The 20380-nt window shown below is 38.5% G+C and overlaps 1 protein-coding gene across 1 annotated transcript in view; it reads left to right on the top strand.

Annotated features, from left to right (window-relative positions):
• LOC121427347 (solute carrier family 2, facilitated glucose transporter member 5-like) overlaps nucleotides 1–20380 on the top strand; it is a 35374-nt gene that overhangs the window by 12230 nt on the left and 2764 nt on the right. The gene's annotated exons all lie outside the window — the stretch shown is intronic.

Genomic DNA, 20380 nt, shown 5'->3' on the forward strand with positions numbered 1-20380 from the left:
TGCTGTTGATCCATCTTCAAGCCTTCCTGTAGATCCTTCTTGCTGTGCTCATGGACGTACATGTTCCATGGACCATTGTAGTTCTAAGGCTTACAATATAGACATGTCTTCTAGACAGAGGTGCCTCCGCCGGTAAATCGCCAATTCATCTGCTGCCAACTCGTCCACTCACTACATGGTCTACTTTCATTTAGTCTGTCATTCCGTCCCTCAACATTAATAATTTGGTTAAGTACCCATCTTTTTTTCATTCATTTCGCCCAGTAAATTAGACCAAAATGGTTCATGGGACTAAGTAGCTATTGCATGGACCAACTGGGTTATTAGACAAAATGGTGAGTTGGCGAATTGGCAATTAGTGGACGAACTGACGGTAGACCAAATAATAGTAGACGAGTTGCAAATTGAACGACTTCAGCATTAGACGAATTTGAAATAAACCCCCTCCGCCCTCCTCATGCATCTAGCTATTACGTAATCGCTTTGATCAATGGCTTATTTTGCTCTATCTGCAAACACAATGGGAATAACGGTAAAAATACCCCAGCGTACAAATCAACGCAACATAACGGTCAACAGTTATACAACAAATAAACAGTGCCCTAAGTGCCCATAACACTAACCCAATTCCTTCCTCTGTTCTTTTTCGAAACGGGGGAGGGACAGGGCCGTAGGAAGGGGGGGGGGGGGGGTGTGACAGCCACTTTGTTCCCTGTCGCTTCGTCCCTGAATAAAACTATTAAAATAAAATGCTCCACTTATACTGTGGGGATATCGGCGGTTTGATTAGGTTTTTTTGATACGAATATATATGATGTATTCCGATAGTGAATAAATGACATGACGTGAGAGACGTAGTGTCAGTGAATAGTATTAGTAATTATATATCCAAGGTTTTTGTAAAATTTGACACCACTGCAGCGTCTCTACCCTCATTTAAAGGTGTAGGCCTACATGTATGTACTGATCTTCTTTGATCTACCTTTTCTCAGTAATGATTTCCGCTCAATTAATTTTGTGCTGGTACCAATGCAGACGGCATCGAACCACACAGGTTTACTGCATTAATCAACATCATTCATGAAAAAACAAGTAATTAAAATGTGGAAATGGCACGATAAAAAATTAAACACAAATTAATGTTTATATGACCATAGAACTGCAAAATGTAATGGTATTTTGCTTTGATAACGAACATTAAAAAAAGCTGCAAATAATATTATGTGGTTACATAAAGTAAGATTAGAATGTCATGGTTGTGGTATATAATTTACTCGTCGTGTTCGGCACATCCCAGCAAAGATATACAAATAATTGAACAAAACACATGTGGGTCTCTATACTATAGGAAAGGAAGATCTACATGTATTTGTATTTTGTGATGCATCAGGATCTCGCTATGGGGAGGAGAACAAGTGGGCGTGGTGGTCCTCGATGGTACACATTTTACCTCTGAACTGAACCCCGAACCTACATGTTGCCGGCTTCCATCATGGACCTATTGTGTAGGTCCATGTTTCCATGCACGATGTACATGTACTTATTAATATGGCTAGGCCCATGCAGGTCAACTTCTGTATATTTCAGTAATAACTCTACACGATTATCCTTTCATCACTTTAAGACGAAATGAAACAATGGTATTTGAACAGGCTTGAGACTTTGAAGTTTGAAGCCTCGTGAGTAAAAAAAAATGCATATGTTTGAGTCTGACACTATGTCAACACTTAGCTCCATCTTGGTTACACCAATATTCGATTTTTTTTCTTGGGGGGGGGGGGATGCTAGACTGATATTCAAAATAATATTATCTAGAAGAGTTGTTTTCCTTTCAAAATGCCACGGCTCTATGATAGGGTTCAATGTTTGTTGGTAACATCATAATCGGTTTTATCTCACTTTATTTCGATAGGGAATGAGAAATCTAGAATTTCTAGAAAGTGATATGGAGAGAGAGAGAGAGAGAGAGAGAGAGGGAGGAGAGAAAAAAAATCCCGGGAGGACATCGTTTTAGAAATGAAGATGTATCATGCATACTGCTCGTGTCCAATCCAGACCTTTACACCCTTGAACACGAACGGACCTTTGTTCGATTCAAATCTACGTACTTGTAGCAAACAAAATTTACCTGCCTTGAGAAAACATCCAACTCAAATGCAACATGCTTCCAGTACATGTAGTATGTAAATATGCAGACACACGCCACAAGACTGCATTTGGAAGCTTCCGTCCAGATTCTATTAAAAGATAAAAGAGATGTATATATATTATATATAAAAAAAATGAATATTCTAAGTGCTCTTAAATGCCTACTGTATATTAAGTTTCTGTTAGCCCCCATTATTGTTGGACACTGTTTCACTTTGATGACCTGTGAAGTATTTGTTCTGTCCTTAATAAGAATACACAAATAAATTCGATGTTCGAATGGTCACCAGCCGATCGTGACATATTTTAAGATCTTTTAATTTGAGTGTAGTAGGATATTACATCCGACTCAACCTGTTTTATCCGACATTTTCTTCAGTGAACAGATCATACCCGCGTTCGTCAGCCAATAAAAATCAGGGAAACTTTCCAGTTGTCAGATCTGACAACTTTTAAGATAATCTGCAGGGAGCGTTTCATGAAAAGATTTTTCAGACGTTTTTATCAGACAAGTACTGTTTTATCCAACAGTTACTATGGTAACAGTGCCTCTCAGCCAGTCATTGTCAGGGAAAGATGTCAGACCTGGGGAGCGTTTCATGAAAGGACTTGTCAGAATTTTTATCCAACAAGTCCCATTTTATCCGACAGCTACCATGGTAACATTGCTTATCAGCCAATCAAAATCAAGGAAAGATGTCAGATCTGACAACATGTCAGACGAAACTGTTAATGAAACGCTCCCCATGTCTCTATGTCTTGAAAGATTTCAGTCCAACCATATTTAGGTCGTTAAACAACTATGATTAATTATGTTCATGTTTACATTAAACATAGTAAAGAAAAAAAGAAGATATATTTGAAGTTCAGAACTTCAGGTGCATCAGAAGTTCAGAATGATAAACCACATCTGCAAACTTGGGAACCGCTTTTGAACTTTGAAATTGATTAGGAAATTCACATGCACATAGTTGCATCTTAATTTGTACCGAATGAATGCGCACTTTGTTAGTATGGAATTTGGATGGTTTACTTTTCAGTCATGTGTATTAATGTTCTGCTTCCCAAAATCAAATTTCCCAATGACAGATCGGTCCTAGGACACATGCATGGTCCCAAGTTGGTAAATTCCCATGCTTTACAGTTACAGGAAATTGCAGGAAGGGTGCAACTTGGTTCCGAAGTTTTTCAGTAATATTTTCTGAGTGTGATGACAGGGAATTCATTTTAATATAAATCGATAGGCTGGAGCCCGAATTTCATAACGCTTTTACTAAAAGTTATCTGTATGGCACCTGGTCCATTTACAATTGCTTCGTGGTCTGTTGCTTGCACTCATGAACTTCCTGCATTTGCCCAGGTCTGCGGTTCATCCCTGGAGCCAATTAGGCAAGACGTCCTCTTTCGCAATGACCATGCACAGAACAGAATCACAACATGTTGATCCCTTCTTTACCAGTCTCTACGTCTTGAAGAAACGGTGAGGTCTGGAATAGATGTCGGCAATTGGTCCATGATTTCACGAACCGAAAAAAAGTAAATGAGAAGTAAATTGCCTTGAGATACTTATCAATCGTCTTTGGCAATGGATCCTGGCATTGGTACATAGATCGTCTTTATTATAAATCTGAGTACCTAAGAATGATACCACTCATAAGAGTGATTTCATTTTACGAGGCACTGGGATATTAAAATTCCTAATCATTTATTATTGTTTCGCTTCCCACCACTGACTTCATTAAGGGATACATTGCCATGAGTTTGTTCTGTCTTGAACATGAAGAAGACTTCACGAAAATTAACAGTCATGAACCAGCAACAATGATACTCGAACGTCATACTGTAAGGACGGTGAAATGTCATAATTCAATTGATACATCAATTGCTCGATACTTGATTTAAACAAGTAAAAGAGCCTGGCAGAGAGAAAGGAAACTCAGGGGTGCCCGGGTAACGGCAACTGTCAAAGTGGGGAGCAAGTTCATAATGTTGACTGAAGGAGTCTTTGCGTGAATTAACACCAAACGGGATCAACTGACGCCGGATTCATTAATAAATGAAGATTTAATATGACAAGCCCCCGGGACAAACCAAGCATTAGAAAACCGCGAATTGGATGATTAGTGGTTCAGTTGAAGTTCTGGCAGTATCTTGTGAAGAGATTGACTCAGCTTTATGAGGGTACCGGAGCCTTGCAACTTCCGCTTTCAACATATTCGACAAAACCAGCACACTGCGGCCTCCGATAAAATGCTTTAAACCGGTTGATAGTGAAGTTTGATCACTCCTTATCGTGTCGTACCACACGACAAGGAGCTTCGAGCATCTAGATGACTCCACCAGTCAGTTTCATCATGGACCTACAACTACAAGAAGGCTTATCATGTATGCCCTTCAGAATTTATTGTAAGAAATATGGATTCATGTTTTATGATTCGAACCGAGGGTGACACGAGTCACACGAGATGTGCTCTTGCGACAATTGCTTGCTCCAGTCTTAACTTATCCGAGGGCATATGGCTAAAGTTAGGATTGTAATAGATTTAATAGTTCAGAAGGTAAAAATAAGGATAGGGTTTATTTAGTTTTGGAAATTATGTTTCATGTTTGGTAATAAAGTCCAGATTTTCCATCGGAGCAATATTGTCGCAGGAGCAAATGTCATGGGAGCCGTAATTCACCCGATTGATCGTAGACTTGATTTTTATAAACGTTTGATCGCACATTATGATGAAAACAAGCATAGAAATCAACCATACGAGAAAGCGCTAAGCTTTTTGTCCGAAAGTTACATGGTCCCGGTCATATGCTGATGAAAGTGTCTTCAAGAAACATTGAATGCTAAATCATTGGTCGTATTATGTATTTTAACTCTTATTTTATTTGTGAGTTAGTGCCAGGCGCCCGTGGTGATGATCACTGAACATCCCATGACCAAAAAGAAAGACAGTCCCCATTGAATAATATTGTTAACGACTAGGGGAGGGCGTAAGTCTATACTCGCCATCATATCTGATGTCTTCAAGGGAACTTGAAGGAAACATGTTCGTTACGAAATCAAATCTTCAGGGAATTGCCGTGCACTTTGTTGAAGCTAGGGCAAAGTGCGCAACTCGTTTAGCATCGTACGGTAGGTCAAGTTCAGTGTGATTCTTCGGCTCATGCGTTCAGCACGTGTGTGTTATGCAGTGTTATGTCCGGTTTGCTCAAGTATGTGAATGGAAAAAAGGTGTACTGAGTTGGCCATTCTCTGCAAGACACACACGCCGTAACGTATTCTACTACCTCCATGATTCTGCCATCTGTAAGGACTCGCTTGCTACTCTGCTGCTTTTTTTTCTTTACATAATGACAGTAAATTTGTTGGTCCATGTTTATACAAGTACTACGGACAACAGACATTCAGCAAAATTTCAATATTTTACCCTAAATGGCAATTGTCATTTGTGTTTTCTGAACCAGCAACTCGCAACCCTCTTGTGTAGTTCAAACCACGTCCCTGGTCCAACCAGGGACCACGTGTGTACGTATGGTCCAACATTCCGGTAAGGACATTGGCATGATCATTGACTTTTGCTACAGTTCATGACATGATAAACCCATCTACGTGCCAATGTTTTGCTTTTTATTTTGTTTGTTTATACAGCAGTTACTAAACTCCCGTTATTTCAATGTTATTGCAAACTCCAATGTTTATGTTGTTTTCACATTTTAACGGAAAGTCCCCCCTTCCTTGCTAAGGTTAAAGTGTTTGAACAATTGTTAAATGCATCAATTTCAAGTATGACACGTAGAAAGGAAAGAAGACCAGGAGAAGTCAGAGATCGCCAGTATGGCTACATTGTTTTGGTGGACCCTGGATGCGAATATTTTATACGAGCATCCTTGAATTCAACCCACAAGCTGTTAATGGTCATTTTGTAAGAATTTAATAGTCAGATTTAGTATTGAGCAGGGAAAACAAAAGTTATTGCCTAAATCTGCAACATTGGATAAGCTTCTTAAAATTTCAATGAATGGTGAATTTTTCAGGGGTCTTTTGAACATTTCGGGGGCAAAATACAGTAGCCCCTGGAAAAATTGCATTATTAAGTCGCTTACCAGGACAGAGGAGGGAAATGAAAAATGTGTATTCTTACAAATCCAAGATGTAGGCCTACTGCCGCAATGATGTGCTCCTCAAGGCCAAGGTCGGTCTCATGGTCAATCACTGCATATGACCTTGACCATGTCCTGACCGCCGAAGTCTTTTTCTTGGCCTGGTCTCGGGCAGTAGGGCACTGGCATCGTGCTTTGCCTGGGATGTTCAGTCCTTGGCCTCGTGTAGCTGTCCTTGGCCTTGAAAAGACTGACCTGGACTTTCTGAACATAAATCCTGAATCACCTTTCGAGCATTCTGTGTTACGTGGATATATATGTAAATGTTCGTTATCCGTTCCTCCGGTCGGTTACAGCCCACCTAACGAATATTCATGAAGACATGCTTAGAAACTGTCACCGGAATAATGCAAATCTTTGAAATTCAATAACTTTACATTTGTTATCCGATTTTGATGATTTTTTCAGGATTTTGCTCTGTGAATTTTACTCTTTTTGAGGTATTAAATATCTTCAGCCCGGAGCATCCCTTTAATAGCATGGAGCCGAAAGACCGTTTTTTTGTAAGTTCATAAAAGGATTAACATGGAATATTGTCGGGCTACTCTTTTTCTATCAACATTTTCAATCGATGCGATATTGTGATATGTGAATACTGTTTACCTTTTGAATAATACAGTCAAGTGAGGCAACGCTTTTGTTATCATTAAATTCCCCCTATTCTCAGGGGAAATGTCTGCTCTATTGACGCATTGAAACATCGCCATTTATGCGATTGACTTCTCCAGACAATTTATTGACGGCGCAAGAGAACTGGCAATCTGCCAACCTGGTTGCTCGGAGACAGAGAAAGATGAGTCTTCTCTTGAATTGATGCCTTTGTGGAAGATAAAGGTTCACATTCTCCACTTGGCGCGCTCCAGTATACGGACATACAGGCGTCCCTGTCCATCAGATATAAAGTAGTAGGCCTATGCTATTATATCCAACTACATTGGTGAATGGTGATAACTGGTAGGGTGGGCGAAGATTGTCCAGATCCCATGAAGTTGTGCTGTCTGTCTGTTGTTTTTCCCCAAGTATCATTCGAGGTATTTGGTTGTGCATGAAAAGGGATATATCAAAAGCAACACTCTAGCTGGTGTTACAAATATGCTCTCCAATCAAATAAGAAAATATTTCTCTTCATGTTCAAAATTGCTTGAAGGCAAGCAAGGAATGAAATAATGAAATGTAATCTTCAGTTTCTTCCTCAAAATGATGAAACGTTATAATGACTTCAGTGAGGAAAATAGTGATGATACATTTGTTAAAACATCCGTGTGAGGGTGTGTGTGTTTTTTTTTTTTTTTTGGGGGGGGGGGGGATACAAGGCGGTTAGCTTTTCCCGGTCACTGATACCACAAGGCTTGTTTTGGTCACGTTCCGTTCAGATTCAACTCAGTAAATCTATTAAATATCAAATCCTCGTACGTCTAGACAGCATCAAAAGTGCAATCTCGACGGGTTATCTGGATGCGAGCGAGGAGGTCTGGGTTGGTATGCATTGAAATATAGAAGACTGATCGGCACAAGTGCCCTCACGACATCGTAGTATGCTGATGAGGTCACGTGACAAACACACCCTCGGTATGCCTCTCAAAATAATGCATTCCATGACGTCATACCCAAACACTGGCGCCATGTTGAGTGTATGGTATGGGACAACGAAAATCTCAATGGGGGAGATGCATGCCATCGATATTTTTTCATGTTGCTCATTACGTATATCAGCTCCCTCTATAACATGTCTGTCTGGCAAAATAGTTATATGTAGATACCCCTCTGCCAACATAATACAGATGTTAAACGAATAAAGTTAAGCTAACCCCAATCAGGTCCGTCCGGGAAGCGGTATTTTAAGCATGAATATTCGGTCAGGAATGGTTAGGATTTTCAATTACTCTATTGGACCGGTGATGTAAAAAGCCCAGACAATGTTTCATGTAGTAGAGCTCATGATCGCACGAAACCGATGTAAACAAAGCAGCGTAGATAATATTGTCGACCTACCCATTCAGAGATTTGTGTTTTCTCTTTGCGATAAACTGTTAACGCACAAAATCGTAGCTTAATTGCGTATGATTTGGACTTTATATCTCTTGAGTTAATGGACATGTCATTAAAATTATTAAAGTGTAATTTGTGTATCATTTCGAGTTTCAAGGAAGTATAAATTTTGAGCTTATTGCTACGTTGGAAAGTGGTCTGTGAAATGAGACTATTTTACGCTAAAGTTCACGAAGGGGACAGTTATGAAAGAGTCCCGCCATACATGTGTACGAGGGCAACCTGGGAAATTGTATCCTCTTCCGTAATGATATGAACAGCTTTGCTATCGGTTAGGCCTGTAATATTATGAGTTATGCATGTGGAGTTGTACCTGCATGTACAGTATATCTGGCAGATTTTCCAAATTACATGAACGGAAATGGTATTTTCTTACATGATACTTATACTCCTGTTAAGCTTTGTAACAAACGTTCCTTTAATCACAAGGAGCTTTGTGCTCCCTATCTTTTAGAAAGTCATTTACAGTATTATGTTATGTGTTAGTTATCCCGGGATTTATCCGTACTCCTAGTTTTGTACCATAAGATCATGATAAGATTAATCATTCATATTCGTATCGTGTGAGCTGGAAATATTGTTACAGGATTGATGCGGAAATGGAAAATGATACTTCATAATCGGATGTCGCGTAGATATGAGGAGGTGTGTCGGAGGCTCGTCCCGGGTGTGTGTGTGGTACTGACTTACTACGCGACCTTTTCGTGTGTTTACTAATACAGCCTACGTGCGGTTTTACACTTTCATTTCCCGCATTGTCTGTCGCTAATCAAGTTAATATTAAATATTGATCGTAGCGGGATTTATCTGCGCAATCCGTGCAGATGTTGTGATTTGCATGTGTCGGCATTGGCGTAAATGGAATAGGATCATGTTTGTTGAAATTACTCGAGAGGACTATAAATAGTAATAGCTTTGTGTATCTGCGCTCTATCTATTTTGTAAGGATGTGTGAGTGTGTGTATTGTAGAGAGTTTTCTACACCTTCATAAAGAATGACATGTAAAACGAATCCCCCCAGACCCATATGCTTGAACTTATTCCTCTTTCTTCGAGGCACAAAATACACACTGGCGCACAGATGGGGGGGGGGGGGGGGGGTCATGGATGGTAGACCCCTCCAAAAAATAACTATTATGAAAATGAGAGGAAAAGGTGAAATAGGGCCTATGCAATTTTGGAATTGAAAAGGGCAAAATCTTTGCTAGCTCAATTCGTTCGCTCGCAGATTTTTTTAAAGATGATTTTTCCCTCACGGTATGACCCCTCAAACATTCTTATTACACTAAGCATAGTCTAGATCATATTGTGTTTCATGAAATAATTTACCGAAATTGCAGGAAGTTTGAAAAAAAAGTACTGATATCCTTCGGTCATCAAGTTCGAATCGTTAATTTCTTCAATGAATTTCAAATTCCGTCCCAAGATATTGATCAAACTAGATTCACCAGATTAGAATTAAAATGGTATCCTCCTCGTAAGTCAGAGACCTTTGATGACGTCATCAGGAGCGTACATAACGGCACGTGCCGACTTTAGGCCTATATGCTATTGCTACATTCTCGGATGCATGTGGCATAATTACGCACGTAATAGTAGTTCTGCCATCATATGAAAATAAGGACTCTTTTTTTTCTTCTCTTCCTAAACGCAAGATAAAACTTGTCGATTATTCCATTCTGGAAATTAATGTAATCATTACATTGATTGATTAATCTACTAAGCGTAATGAGAGCGTGAAATCTGTTTATTATGGCCTGAAAACGGGATATTTCAGTAATTATGAATAAGATGCAAAAGTGAGTTTTCAACGATCAGTGCGAGCGCAAATCGCGAGCCGAAATTTCGGATAAACTGTCATGAAATTGGGATTTTGAGTTAGTTATAGAATTGATATTGAGATATACATAACGCACCAATCAAATTGTGAGAGTTTACAGTGCTTGCTGATATGTTTTGACAATCTGACCCGAATGGGGATATTTTGAGAAATTTATGGAATACAGGAAAATAATAGGTACCTGACAAATCAAATTTTATGAGCGCTCAGCGCGAGCAGTAAATGTCAATATTCAGACCATAAAACAGAGCACTTTTTGAAAATCAATTTGTAAATCGAACAAAATATTGAAAGTTCGATTTCCAACTTGAAATGTGTGTTAAATATTCAAAATTTGATATTTTAAGCTCCATATTGAGCAGGATATGTAAATCACCTAAAAGGCAATGCGAGCGCGAAGCGCTAGTGAAAATTTTGTATAGTGACTAGTCTCATGAAATATTTTAGAAATTATTTTCCATCTTATTTTATTCACAATTCACTTCTCTTCTTCCTCTTATGTTTCTCTTCTGTTTTCTCCTTTTTTTTTCCTTTTCTTTTTTTCTTGTTTTCCCCTTTTTCTTTTTTTATTGCTCCGCCAATAGAAGGGGGGGGGGGGGCCTCGGGCCCCATGGATCCGCCCATGGAGGGGAGCCTTTCGCCTTTTTTTGGAGGGGGGGGGTGAATTCAGACGGAAGTGATACATTGATAGGCCTATGTTTACATTGAATTGAAATCATTTTACCACATCCTTTATTGAGGAATAATGTTTTGGCTTATCAGCTTATCTTTATCCGTAAACAGACTGTATGTCAACCACTATCGACTATATTCTCAGTATGAAAGTATGAATCACTTTACGAGATGACTTATATGATCTACGTGTCACCCTTCATGTCTTGTACTCAGAAACCGCGTTTCCTTGAATAAGATCTCGAGAGTTTTCAAACCCACGATTCGTCATTCCTAGACTTGAGGAAATATCATGAGCCCGTGCTAGTAAATATCTCTCGGAACATGTTGACGAAAAGTTTGTATCCTATAATTATTTGATCGAAATCAAAATAGGACACAACGTCTTAATTTCTTTGTTTCAGACTGAAGTAAGTCCACATTTCCTTTCTGAACCGTTAATTGCCGAAATGTTCGCCTCGCGGTAATATTGTTCGATTTACTTTTCCGGTCATAGTCTATAATGATCGGTATCCACTGTTCGCGCTTCAAAGAACGTTAGAATTGGCATTTCAAAGAAAAACCCAGTCATTGAAATGTTTTGATCTCGTGGTTGCCAAGGAAACCGCATTGGAAACGACTAGATTGATGCGATCATGGACCTACAACAACCACGGCAGTGGATTTTTCATTCCAAGGAATACTATTAAAAAAAAAAATTATAAGAGACCGCAAAGCGCAAATCTCTCACGTACATATGTCTGTCATGGATTAGTGGTTACGCGCTGTAGTTGGATTAGATGCATTTATGATCCATATCCATCGTTTTCCTATAATAATGATAACAATTTTATCATATTAGTATAGATCATGGAAACTATAGAAGAAAAAAGAAGAGTCGTACTGAATCTTCTATGCAGACATTTTAGAGATTATTGTATCGTCGTCTTGTCTTTATAATGATGTAAAGAAGCAATCGCCCAGCAGATTTAGCCGAGAAATAATTGACCACGATTTATTCTCATATTGCTGGGGATTAAATTTCGCAGCTCATAGTAATCTTCACCAATAAAGTTTCGTTCATATATCAATTGTTCGTTAAATGTTTAGGAGAAATTGACGGCCTACATCCAGAGGTAGGGGGCGACTGCTCCCTAGGATTTTTCAAGATGTAAAAAGGGGTAAAAAGTGTTGGAGAAAAGAAAGAAAGGAGGAAGAATATAGCAAGGAGAAATCAGGAACCTCATAACTCTAAAATACCCATATTTCAAGAAGAACACGGTCATCTTTAGGTGGTCCCCCACCCCCGCCTCGATCAAAAATTATCCTGGCGTCGCCCCTTGATATTGTTTATGCTGTTCATATTCCCGTCCCCACATACATAAATACAGCCAACATCGATTACTATGGAAATATATATGATCAATCATATTTTATGGAAAATAAGCTCAAGCATTTTAAAATTAAATTGCGACTGGCGTCAAAGGATTCCGATTGACAGACTCGAAATGCTTATAAGTTTGCAGTAATTGGTTTTGATTTTACGAACTTATTTTTAAAACATTGTATCACCAAGATCTTCGGAACCACAGTCGGCTTTCCAAAATATTGACAAGTGTACATACGGTAGTTAGGCTGTTAGGTGAAAATTCTTGATTTCTTGAGCTCTCGTGCTGATCGACGTTTTTCTTTGTACCAGACTTAAATGTAAGATAAATCGACTATTTGGTTCTTTTCACAATGTTTGCTACAGTATTTCAGCCAAAAATACTATAGTACATGTAGACCTCCCCTATTTCCCCATGAGTAAATAGGGATTCGTGGAAAATATATAGGGTAATACTTTCCCAAAACATTTAAAACCTTACAAAAAAGCTTTTGATTTTAAAATCACATGGCACTTCTAGTTCCTCTTTACGAAAGCGACTCCGGTTTGGGATGGTCGGTCAGTTGAACTTTCACATTTTGGTATCCATTCACTCGCTTGGACCATGGACCTATCTCGTAATAGGTCCATGCTTGGACGTGGTATATTATGAATGGTTGTTAGATCATCAGCATGCTTAGCATACCTATTAATTTATTTTGAACTCTTTGCTATCAGTATCATCACGAACATGCTTGCTGTCAACGCAAATGAAATCGCGGATATATTATATTGTAATCGGGGTCTTTTTTCTACTGCATGTGATAACAGGTACAGTTCTTATTCCTCAGTATTTACACGAAGATCCATATGCTTTTGTTGGCTTATTTATGTTGTTTCACCGTGACCAATTGACAAACTCCATGATTTTAGAGTGAGTTATATATATTTATCGTTAATTCGTGCACATTAACACACACACACACATACCTCATAAAACAGTCTGATATGGTTAACATAAACGCCATTCACATGATTATAGATCTTCGTGAAAACCGTTTTGGCAATATCAAGCTTGATTTAAAAACCTGAATTTCAAGAAGTGACAAATCTTTACCTGTAACCGCGTATCACAATTGTATACAGGCGGCATTGGCGGCCGCGTCGTCAAACATTTGAATCTTTTCCAAGGTTAAGTTTTTGAAATGTCATGTTAACATAAATGGACCTGGTGAATCTTGGACATAAGGGCAGCCAATATTACTGAACAACCTGCTTAACTTTCAGGTCACATGACCAAGGTCAAAGGAAATTTAGGGTCAATGAAGCTAGACCATGTTGGGGGAATCAGTATCAAAATCTTATACCAAGGTTAAGTTTTTAAAAAGTCATAACATAAAAAGTGTATGATATTTAGACTTCAGGGTAATGATGTATCCCTGAACATCGTGTGCGAGAGTCAGGTCACATGACCAAGGTCAAAGGTCATTTAGGGTCAACAAACTTTGGTAATGTTGGGGATATTTGTGGAATTGTCAAAAGTTTTTAAGTTTATAGAAATAGAGTATACCGAAGTGTGACGTCATGATGTCACGACAGGCCCGGTTCTAAACGGTGTCGCAGAAGCACGATTAGGGTATGTAAACAGTTGCAAAAATGGTGATGTGTTTTAAAGTGTAAAGGCCAGATTGCCTTGGTTCAGTTAAAAAAACATTATCATATATTTTAAAATTGAAAATTACAAAATAATGATACCCGATATGGCATAGATGTATTGATGGATGAATATGTTTTCGTCGGTTGATGAAGTTGATCTATGATTTTATGTTCATGACCTGTTGTTTTGGAAAATTTTCATTGTTGATTTAGGCTTCGGGAACTTTTATATCTTCTAGTGTGCACATATTCAATTCATTGGTGTTTGAAATACACCGCCCATTTTGCTCCACCGTTCTCCATTACAGTATTTGCAAGCAACTTTGAAATTAAAGCTTAATCACTGTCTTAATCTAACAATAATTTGATGGCTTCTTTTCTCATCATTCAAAAAGTATTACACGGTATTCATGGTATTCCATGACTCGTCGATTTTTATCACTGAAAACAAAATGTTTTGTAAATATTTGCATTATTGCAATATTTGAGCAATACGATTAACTTCCTTTCTTCGCAATCATGTGGAGATAAACTTTCGCATTTTTAGGCCAGACATTGCCCTATTGTTAACATTCCACCGATCAGCGATTCTAAAGCGATTATTTGGGAATACAAATAATACTGCGAACTTCAGCGAAAATTTTAGGTAAAAAAAAAGAACGCTCCAGATTTCAAAAAAAAAAATTAACCATCGGCTTTTATTGTTATTCTGAAACGTCAACAACAAAAAAATAGCTGAATAAATTTAATAATGTTGGGGCGATTAAATCGCAACTTTGTGCAGTTGCGGGTGGACTTTTCTCCAAAGCAGATACGTATTATTATTTTTTATTTTGGGGGGGAGGGGGGGGGGGGGTACAATGCACATACAGTCGTGTCTACATATCTATGGGTAAAAAAGATTATTTTTGGCAATTTTTGTGGATGATTTACCGTGAATGAAGAGTTTGCCTCAGATTTGCTAAAACCTCTTAAATTTGAACCATATTTTCTTATTATTGATTAAGAGCAGATTACTTGTTTTTGGCTTCTTCCGCACATTAATGTAATAACTCAATACGAACAAGCTAAATTATAGTAGTCAGCATAAATGGGGTCCGCTGTTGGAATTTCGGCATGTTTGGGAGAGAGATAAGGGTCTAGAGCAATCAGCTGATATCAGCAAGAATCCACTTCACCATTGATAGTAAACCCTGCATAATGCACGGATTGTTAGTATTGTCATGCATAATAAATAATCACAATGGATTCTAAATACGAACACGACCTATTTACAAACGATTATGATAGATGAATATGTCGTCTGGAGACCTTCTTTTCACCTATCCCTCACATCTGCCTATGATAGTATTTCCCAATGTTTTGAGGAAATTTTCTGTATCATGAATTGATAGTCATTGACGGAATAATTTGGAGGCTCTTGAGGAATATTTATATAAGCATGTTTGAAAATTATTTTAGATATTTTCAAACGAAAAATATCCCATTTTCATTATCAGTTTCTACATTTTCACTTCTTATCGGAACCAGTTGCATTTAATATTATATTCATCGTTAAACTTCGGATAGATCTTTGATTTGGAAGAAAATAAATGCGAGCACATATTACGACATGTGTCCGTCTTTACTGTATAGTTGCATCAATGAATTGTACAATCCGCGATTTGAAGGTTCGAATCAATCCCCATTGATCTACCGTACCCACGAACGATTTATCAAAATCATTTAATCTGCATTTTTAAATATGGATCAGACCGTCTCTTGATTTCAATTAGCACAATTTCGTCAACATGGTCAATGTGACGAGGATCTTCGAGAGGCCTCCTATCGCAATCCTGAATATAAGAACTTGTGCAGTCTTTTCGAATCCTTGCCATACATCCTTTATCTGGACGCGTGGTTTGATATCAATATGAAGACGAGGATAATGACAACAATGTTCCAATATGATTAAGATCATCTCCGCATTTTTGGAAGGTGGTTGATACCCTTTAGATCAGTGATGGGTTAAAGATAAATTCCAGTTTTGGTAACCACCTCAAAATGACTTTTTGACAGAATCTAATACAATGACCACTGAAGTGTCTGTTTGTATGAATAAAAAATATGTACCAAAGGATTCTGGAAGTAAAATTGCTGAGAAATAAGCAAAATAAGCGCGGATTCGGTCACTTCCGTCGGGTCTTTATTCCAGCAATATTAATACACTGTCCCACTTGTGCCTATCTGTGTTGGTGATCCTCAGTGTGAACATTTTTCAGCGTAGATTTCAAGATTTCACAAAGTTCAGTTTATGTAACTGTACCAGATCTAGATCCTCGATGATATACTGACAATTAAGCCTTGTTTTACAGACTTTCTCATGAAATCAGTGTTCACTGCAACTACTGGAATTTCTCTTTAACTACAAATCGGAGCTTTTGAGTTTTTAAGTTTTGAGTTTTTGACCTCATAGACTGCACACATCACCATACAAGAGGTGTTACAGATATGAGAAGGGAAGCTGGTTAAGGTTTATGAAACCCAAGATGTAGGTGCCGATGCATGATTGGCATTCTCCTGGTGGATTACCTGGCAATGTGAAAGATCACAAGGAAGCAAGCAAGAAATATCAAGAGAACGTGTCTTGGCTTTCCGCTTAGACACCAAGTAATATTCTGAAGTGACAATGATCGATGAAGAAGAAGCTGCCATGATACTGAAGACTGCACAGGGTTAGAGGTTTGAATGAGCAGAATAGTGGCTCAATACAGCCCCAGTCTATACGATTCATGCAGACCCAACATCCCCACCCACAGTGTAATCATGCCCAGTTGAACAACGATTCCTTTTCTTATTGTACAACACTCGTACCACAGGAGGTTTGCCCAATACAATATTAAACTCGACTTCCAAATATTTATTTTGTCCCAAGATACCAAGAAGTATTTATTATTCAGAAATTAACACTTCATTTTCAAAAGATTAATAATCACGACGTATGCTCCAGGACTGGGTCCCATGCATGGAAGGACAGTTTTTCTTTTCCTGTTCAAAAGGTACACGTCGAATGTGCTCAGGCGTCGGTGTAAGATCTATTATTCCTTGAGGAGCAACATGACGCCATACACCATGGACTTTACTGACTCGTCTTGTCAGAAGGAAATAATCTGAATTCTTGGCAAGACCAGGGATTTTTGTCTTTGTACATTCATGTTAAGACTCGATGTCTGCATCATCATCATCATGTTGTTCACGTCCCTCATGTCCATGCCTGGACGTACAAGTGTGATCGGAGACTCCGAACGTCGTCTGCTACACGTAAAGCCAGGGTGATGTAGCCTGATACGGAATGGTAGTGTAAAAGTTCATTTTGATATACCATCCGGATGATTGACTATAGTGCATGTAGGTCGAGTTATAAAAACTTACAGATATAGAACAGATAGTGTCTTTGGTAATGTCATACAATCCTCTAGGTAGTGGCGGGGACCGATCATCATGTCGGGTATCCCTATTGCATCTCTTACGGATGGATATCTTGATCTGTATTAATGATATCATCGGTAGTTCTCCTCTGTCGGGAGCGCTACACCAAGACCAATGTAGAGATATAGGCCTAGGGCAATGCTTGTATGCCATGTTTTCATAACCTTAATGTTATCCACCGAGTTCAGTTATGACAAGGGCGTGAAGAAGGTCAAGTACAGGCTTTTCGAAGGTATCACCTAAGCAGAAACATCCGACTCTGATTACGTTTATCTGTAACATGCACTATGTTGTGACATTCATGATGTGATCATGATGATAGTTGTTTCTTATTTAAACGGCATGCTTGGGAGGTATATGGGTGCTTCTGTGTGTAAGATGAAATGCCATGCTGATATCTCCCCCTCTGCCCTCTTGGAAACATCACCAATTGCTAAAAAGGCTAGTAGGGACCTACATGTATCAACGACGCCAAAGGCTTTCACCTTTACAGAGATTGTTATGATGGATGCCGTAAAAGTCGAATATCGACCTGGCGTTGGTCTGTGGTTACGACCCCCCCCTCCCGAAAAAAAGGGAGAAACGAAAATGGCCCAAACGCTCTTGATATTTGGGTGCCGCACAATCTTGTGCGTTTTTGATGCGCGAGAAACCTGTGAAATAAAATTGAGACTGTATACAGTGTTACTGTTGACCATGTTGACTGATTCAGTCAGTCGAACGATAGAAAAAAGATAAATAAATTCATCAAAATTAATACAAACGTCCAATAGTACCGATTAAACTATTTTACGCGACGTTATCAGTCTTCATTGGATCATTACATGCATTTCGCTAAAATTCTGCCAAGCACTTTCTATTCGAGTAAAAAAGCACCATCATTCAAATCTCGGGGATTGTCCTGAGGGATTTGTCTTCCACCAAAGTAGACCCCGCCAGAAAAAAAAGGGGAATGGTAAAAGCAGTTTTGCCCTGCGGATGTCATTTCTATGAACCCTTGAAAGCTAGGTGAGACTGTTTGGCCACCATGTTTTAAATGGGGTATCATGTTTTATAATCTGACGTGCAGACAATTATAAAGCAATGAGTCACATGCCCCCGAAGTTCACTTTACGTGCATGTTTACCTGTCCACCTGTCCACCTGTCCACGTTTGATTGTCGATGGGTGCTCCTTTTTAAAGTTTGTAAAGTTTAAGCACCTCGGCAATTTACATTTTATTATGGTATTTTATGAATCGATAATTCACATTTTGTCGTTTCATAAAATGATAGAATGCGATCAATGACATTGCGTTTAGAGTTCACCATCTCGGCGTGCCGGAAGTCGGATACATAATTTTTCACAAGTTTTACAAAGTAAATTGGTTTTTATTAAATATAAGCGAACGATGGAATCATTTTAAGTTGCTCGAGACTCGAGTGTCAGGGTTGTAGATGAAAATTCTACAAGACTTAATAATGAAAGTAAAAATTTGTATGGAGACTTTGAACTTGTTTGATAAAATTTGGCAATTAGCGTTGATCGTGCCTGTTCAAAATAAGTCACGTTAGCCTGGGCGTCATTTTGTACTTTGACGAATGAAAAAAATCGACATATTTAAAAGTTCTTCAAAGTTTTGAGATATTGAAATGACTTAATTTCGAAATTCCATTTTATTTCTCGAATAAGAATGACTTACACATCATTTTTTGATCGCTTTGAAGCGGGGAAAGGACTCGTAACAATGTCTTGAAAGTTGTCTCAATGACATGCATGCTAGTGATGCATTCCGAATCCCATGTCGAAGGAAATTCTTTTGGCGCCTCTTGCGAGGTGTTAGCTTTCATTCTGGCACTGTTTACCTCGCGTATTTATAGCATCTCCTTGGCAAAGACAAGTGTCTCACCGAGAAACACGTTTACGTGGGTAGCTCGCCGGGTGAGAGTTCCACAGACAAGCTGTCCCATTTAAAGACACGGCGAAAATTTGACGTCTTGTCTTCCGTAGACGTAACAGTCGTGACGTCACAGAATATGTAGAGTATGCGTTATAGATATTTGCTGACCCGACCAGAGGCCTTTTTTTTTTGCTGTGAGGCAGACGATGTATGAAAACAAGGCTGGTCCGAGCGTGATCAAATTGGAACTCTTGTCGAACTATATTGTACATGTGCATTACTTTGACTGTAGGTTGTTTGTTTTTTTGTTCACTAATATTCAGTGACATATTAAAGAATAATTCATAACGAAGTGTATCATTGGCTTACATTTGTTAACAATATATCCCCCAGATTCTATTTAGTAAGAGGCATTGTAGTATATTATCAAACTTTCCGAGATAAAATGGTTCTCACTTTGGAAAGATATTACAGGTATCTTTTGTCTTCAATTTTGGGTGTAGGCACTGTAGCTGAGATAAAACAGTTTATTTTGTCTGATATAAAATGGATCTCAAAATATTTCCTCTTTATCCTTGCCCTCAACAAATTGGTATCACTGCAACTATGTGAACTTTAATAAGTGTAATTCAATAAAACAGCTTAAAGAGATATCAGTCTTATAACATTTGATTTAAGCTGTTATCAAGTGTGATCAAGTGTGATTTGTATGTTTAATATAAAATAGTTAATACTATTCTAAGCATTTTTTTTGGGGGGGGGAGGGGGGAGAGGGGAGGGTGGTGAGATTAAAGGCAGCATCCAGTCATGGTGCCATCTCGTAGATCTTAAGAATACATAGTTGAAAGGATATTTATGACAGTGGTTTGTAAGTTGATATTAAACCAGACCTTTAGTTTGGGTAAACAACTGAAAAAATGGCAAATTTGAAGTCCAATGGTTGAAAAACATCCCATGACCTCTTCTCTATTGTAATATTGAAATCTAAGATGATAGTCAAGTACACTATAATCACATTCCTGACCCTTTTCCCATGCTTTTAGATGCTGTAAGTACATTTTACTCTAAATAGATGGCATTTGAATTTGACAATCGGGATGCATGTTCAGTCGTCATTGTGGAATAGAACAAAGAGACCCTGAATAGTGCTGAGGCATCATGAGAAA

This window comes from Lytechinus variegatus, chromosome 14 (assembly GCF_018143015.1).
Source record: "Lytechinus variegatus isolate NC3 chromosome 14, Lvar_3.0, whole genome shotgun sequence".
NCBI lineage: Eukaryota > Metazoa > Echinodermata > Echinoidea > Temnopleuroida > Toxopneustidae > Lytechinus > Lytechinus variegatus.